Source organism: Heterodontus francisci, unplaced genomic scaffold (genome assembly GCF_036365525.1).
Source record: "Heterodontus francisci isolate sHetFra1 unplaced genomic scaffold, sHetFra1.hap1 HAP1_SCAFFOLD_59, whole genome shotgun sequence".
In the NCBI taxonomy this organism is placed as follows: domain Eukaryota; kingdom Metazoa; phylum Chordata; class Chondrichthyes; order Heterodontiformes; family Heterodontidae; genus Heterodontus; species Heterodontus francisci.
The window spans coordinates 10,179,485-10,185,301 of NW_027140758.1; the positions used below are offsets into that span (position 1 = coordinate 10,179,485).

General features: G+C 47.3%; 1 non-coding gene across 1 annotated transcript; it reads left to right on the forward strand.

The window, feature by feature from the left end:
* On the forward strand, positions 1 to 83 carry trnal-uag (transfer RNA leucine (anticodon UAG)). The gene has a single exon. It is a non-coding gene; the product is annotated as a tRNA-Leu (tRNA).
* Positions 84 to 5,817: the final 5,734 nt, after the last annotated feature.

The window sequence follows — 5,817 nt, forward strand, 5'->3', positions numbered from 1 at the left end:
GTCAGGATGGCCGAGCGGTCCAAGGCGCTGCGTTTAGGTTGCAGTCTCCATTGGAGGCGTGGGTTCGAATCCCACTTCTGACAAGTTGCGTTTTGACTGCACTGGAGGCGTTTGGGAGCAGCGGTGAAGAGCAAAGAGAAAGCAGGAAAGAACATGGACAAACAAAGTAACAATGGACCCAAAGATGTTGCAACAAAACATGAGAGTCAGAGGCAACTGAGCAAACAGCAGGGCACATAAAAGATCAAAAATGTAACCTTTGTATCGGGGTGGAAGATGTTGCCAATATCCTGAATGAATACTTTACTGTTTTCCCGAATGAGAGGGTGATGCAGATATTGTTATTAAGGAGGAGGAGTGTGAAGTATTGGACGTGATAACTTAAGGAGAGAGGAAGTCTGAATGGGATGAGCATCGTTGAATGTGGATAAATCATCAGGACCAGTTGAAATGTACCCCAGGCTGTTGAAAGAAGCCAGGGAAGAAATAGTGGAAGGTCTGACCATCATTTTCCAATCCCTCACTGGATACAGGTGTGGTGCCAGAGGATTGCAGGTCTTGTAACGTTGCAATAAAAGCAAAATACGAGGCAGATCAAGCATGGCTGATCCTTTCGAGTAGAGAAACAGGGCTGAATTCCCTGAACCAGTGCTACAGCTTTCAGAATAGAAGGAGCCTATACACACCTGATGGGTTCCACTTAAACAAAAGAGCTGGAGGTGTTGACGGTCAGAACAGATAAAATGTGGAGGAGTGTTTGAAGCAGATGCTGTGTGGTTACTGCAGTTGTACTATGGAGTTATTTCAAGGAGGTGATTCTGAATGTAATGGATCAACGTGGACCCATCCAAGGCAAAGGTTCTAAGCTTCCCTGTGGTCCAGCCTGGTTGAATGGAACTGAAGCAAACAAATCATCCAGAAGTGGAAAAGAAATATAAGGCCATGAAAGCACAGAATTCAGATGGATGCAATACCAGATGGTATGGCAAGAGTGTAAAACAGCAACAGACTGGTGAATAAAACTTTCCCATTGAATGAGACAAGAGAAAAGAAGGGTAATAATAGTGTCAGGTGAGTTGTGACACGATTCACATTCCACCTTGATCTGAATAGGACTGTTGAAGGGAGTGATTGAGAAGAATAGAGGAGAAATGAAAAGAAAGGAGAAATAAACAAAAGGTCTTTTGATTTCAGAATGCTTGTTTTTGGAAATGACAGACTATAAAGTGTGTGTGTCAGAAGATATAGAGCGAAGTTGGGTATGACAAGATCACAGGAAAGTTGTGCCCTGAGACAAGGTGTGTGTTGACAGGAAAGCTGCTTTCTTTTGCACAATATGTATTTTATTCATATAATTTGTGCAATTACATTGCAAAGCAGTTCAAATTTAATATTACATAAGGTACAATACAGATCAGTTTCCTTCAATAATGTACATGATGTATCTCACTATCCCTGCCTGCACAGGTTATATTTACAGTATTTACATTACAAATCAAACATTCTCTGGTGCAAACAGTCCGAGGGGTTTTTCACGGGTTCCAGCCCCTCACTGTACTATGGCCTACTGGGGCCTCAGACTGCAGCCTTTCCCCATTGAGTCTCCATGGTGGCTTCCCCAAGCTTTAATGCCGTCCCACAGCACATAGTCTTGGACGTTGCAATGTGCCAGTCTGCAACACTCGGTCATGGACAGCTCTTTGCACTGGAATACCTGTCCCACGGCCGGGCTCGTTCTCAATAGAGATCATTTCAAATGAACATTTCCTAAATCCGTGCTTTCTCTCTCGCAATAAAGAGAACAGGATGTCTGGCAGATTCAGTGTGAGACAATAACACTGCCGGGTATAGGCCGCTTTCCAACTCCAATCTTAACACAGGAGATTCCCCAAACAGCTGCAGTAAGGTGCTGTGAACTGCTGGAAGCGGATGTGTGAGGAAATGGTGATGTTACTGAGGAGGTTTCTTAGTATAGAATGGACTGTGTTTAGGTGGGAATATTACTGAGTGTTAATTGCATCGGGACCATATTTAAAAGCTCCGGCTTTCTGGAAAGCCTTGACTATGAAGGCCGAGTCTGGAAGGGTTTGTGTGGAGAGCTGGGTTTCGGTTCTACTGTTAATAAAGGGTTTGAAATTGGCAGCCCGGAGGAAACTGGAGGTGGAGCTGAAAGATGAGGGGCCGTTCTCTCTCTGTCTGTCACTCTGGGTGTCTCCTCCATCTAGCTCTCTGTTTAATCTTCACTCTTGTCTCCTCCCCTCCCTGCTCTCACTCTGCCTTTCTCAGCCAGGTCCAGGTGGCCTGTATAAAAAGGAGCCTGACAGAATCAGTCTCTTTTATTGTGCACTGATTTGAGGAAAGAATCAACATGTCTGCCAGTAAACAAGAGTATGCTCCAGGCTGGCAGCATGTTAGAATCCATGAGGAAAGGCATCATCACCCTCATCGACAAGCAGAAGGGGGAGAGGACAGAAATCAGAAATTGGTGGCCCAATTTCTGCTTCATGCTGACCACAAGATTCTGTCAAAAGACATAGCCAGTCGATTCAAGTCTCCTCTGGAGTTGGTGATTCACCCTGATCAGACCTATACTATACCAGGCAGAACAATCTCTGATAGCTTTGTGCTACTCAGGGATATGATCACCTATGTACGGGACAGGAGGGTGGACACCTGCCTCATCAGCCTGGACCAGGAGAAGGCTTTTGACAGGATATCGCACACTTACATGATGGATGTGCATTCCAAAATGGGGTTTGGGGAGGGAATCTGCAATTGGATCAAACTACTCTACACAAACATCAGTAGTGCAGTCTCAATCAATGGGTGGGAATCAGAAAGTTTCCCGATCCAATCTGGAGTCAGACAGGGCTGTCCTCTCTTCCCTGTCTTGTTTGTTTGCAGTATTGAACCCTTTGCTGAGTCTATTAGGAAGAATGCGAGCATCAGAGGGGTGACAATCCCAGGCAGCGGAGGCACTCAGGTTAAAACCTCCCTGTACATGGATGACGTCGCCGTTTTATGCTCGGATCCACTGTCTGTGCGCAGAGTGATGAGCATCTACGACCAGCTCGAACTGGCCTTGGGAGCCAATGTTAAACACGGCAAGAGCGAGGCCATGTTATTTGGGAACTCGGCTGACCGATCCTTTATCCCCTTCACCGTTAGGTCAGATTACCTGAAGGTGCTGGGGATATGGTTTGGAAGGGCTGAGACGTGCACCAAAACCTGGAAGTAGCGAGTAGCCAGGGTACAACATAAGCTGAGCATGTGGGAGCAGCGATCTCTCTCCATTATGGGTAAGAACCTGGTCATCAAGGGCGAGGTGCTCACATTGCTGTACGTGGTGCAGGTCTGGCCCATACCGCATTCCTGCGCTGTGGTGATCACCTGAGCCATTTTCCGCTTCATCTGGGGATCCAAAATGATCCGAGTCCGGAGGGACACGATGTTCAAACCTCTGGATAAGGGCGGGAAAAATGTACCCAACGTCGCCTTCATCCTTATGGCTACCTTTGTGTGCGGCTGCATCAAGCTGTGTGTAGATCCCCAGTTTGCAAACTTCAAGTGTCACTACGTGCTGTGGTTCCATCTGTCCCCAGTGTTGCAAAGGATGGGCCTGGTCATATTGCCGCGGAATGCTCCATCCAGTTGGACTGTGCCGTACTGCCTATCCTTCATGGAAAAGTTTCTGTGGAAAAACACCTTTGACCACCAATCCATCAGGCAGTGGTCTGCACGGAATATCCTCAAGGCCCTACGGGAAAAGGAGATGGTGGATCCTGTCGGATGGTCCCCTGAGCAGAAGTGCAAAGTCATTTGGCAGAATGCCTCATCACCAGAACTTTCAAACAAGCACCAAGATGTAGCCTGGCTGATGGTGAGAAGAGCCCTCCCTGTCAGATCCTTCCTGCACACCCGAAGTCTCACCCCATCCACACGCGGCCCTCGAGGTGGCTGTGGTGGAAAAGAGACGTTGCCCACCTCTTTCTGGAATGTGTCTTTGCAAAGCAGGTGTGGAAGAGATGCAGTGGTTTTTGTCGAGGTTCATCGAAAGCAGCTCTGTAGCACAGGAGTCTGTGCTCTATGGGCTGTTCCCAGGGACGCACACCGAGATAAACATCAACTGTTGCTGGAGGACTATCAATTCGTTGAAGGACGCTCTTTGGTCTGCCCGAAACCTGCTGGTCTTCCAGCGCAAAGAGATGTCCACGACCGAATGTTGCAGACTGACACATTCCAAGGTCGAGGACTACATGCTGAGGGACGCACTAAAACTTGGGGCAGCTGCAGCAAAGGCTCAATGTGGAAATACCACTGTGTAAGGTCCCCTCACCAAGCTGAACTGAGGGGCTGGATCCATGGGAAACCACTCGAACTGTAGCCAGAAAATATTGGTTTGCTGTAAAATGTACATGGCATGACAATGAAATTGAAGGGTTGTGAGGCAACTCACTCCTGCATTGAAGGAAACTGATCTCCTTTGCACTCTTTGTACTGTTTGACTTGGTGCTTTTTGGAACTGTTTTGTAATGTATTTTTTTTTACAGATTTTTATGAATAAAGTATATTTTGGAAATTAATAAAAGAAAGTCTGGCAGATGTAAAGGAGGGAAAGGACTGGGCAAAGGCGGAGCAAAGCGGCACCGCAAAGTGCTTCGTGATAATATCCAGGGCATCACCAAACCAACAATCCGCCGCCTGGCTCGCCGTGGCGGGGTCAAGCGAATCTCGGGTTTGATCTATGAGGAGACTCGCGGGGTGTTGAAGGTTTTCCTAGAGAATGTGATCAGGGATGCGGTCACCTACACTGAACACGCCAAGCGCAAGACGGTCACTGCCATGGATGTGGTGTGCGCTCTGAAACGGCAGGGCCGCACTCTCTGCGGATTCAGCGGCTGAACACTCGACCCTTTCCAGCAAACACAACAAAGGCTCTTCTAAGAGCCACCCACCGCCTCACAGAGAGAGCAGTGACCTGGAAACGGGAGCTGGGATAGGCTGTTTCGAACTGTCTGGAATAAATCTGTGCTGTGTTCGAGATACAAAACTAGAATCCCCAAATTTGACATTTCATTTGTAGCAAGGATGTGCAGTGGATTTGATTTTCTCAACGGGCTGTGTAAACAGTGCCCGAGGCTCCACACTTAATTATTTCCCCCGTCCACACATGCCCTCAATGAAAAGCCACATCACTCCTCCAGAATCACTCATTGTTTTCATAGCATTTCAAAATGATTTCGATGCAATGAGGGAATCCGGGAGTTTTGCAGCAGCCGTTGAATCGGTCACGGGAACCAGACCCACTTGTGATGTTATTTCCCCCGAGACGGTGTTTCCTGCACTGAATCTGACAGGGTTTGTGAAACTGATCAGTTTCAGCTCAATCATTCAGGGACCTGGAATTCCCGCAGTTTGAGCCCGCGCTATCCAGAGCCCACTAAAATTGAAGCAAAATACTGCGGATGCTGGAAATCTGAAACAAAAACAAGAAATGCCGGATTCACTCAGCATCTGTGGAAAGAGAAGCAGAGTTAACGTTTCGGGTCAGTTCCGAAGAAGGGTCACTGACCCGAAACGTTAACTCTGCTTCTCTATCCGGAGCCCACTTCTGATTGGTCACCCTCTTCCCATTCGCATGTCTTAACCAATTGCCGATCCTCGAATTAGAAAATACAGCAAATCATTGGCTTAAATTGTCGTCCTGGCAGAAAGGTTGAATTCAAAAAAGCCGCCAATTTCAGTGTTGGGCAGAATCGAATTACTCAACGCATCTCAATAACGAATTGGCAGCACATTTTATACTTTCCCCGATTT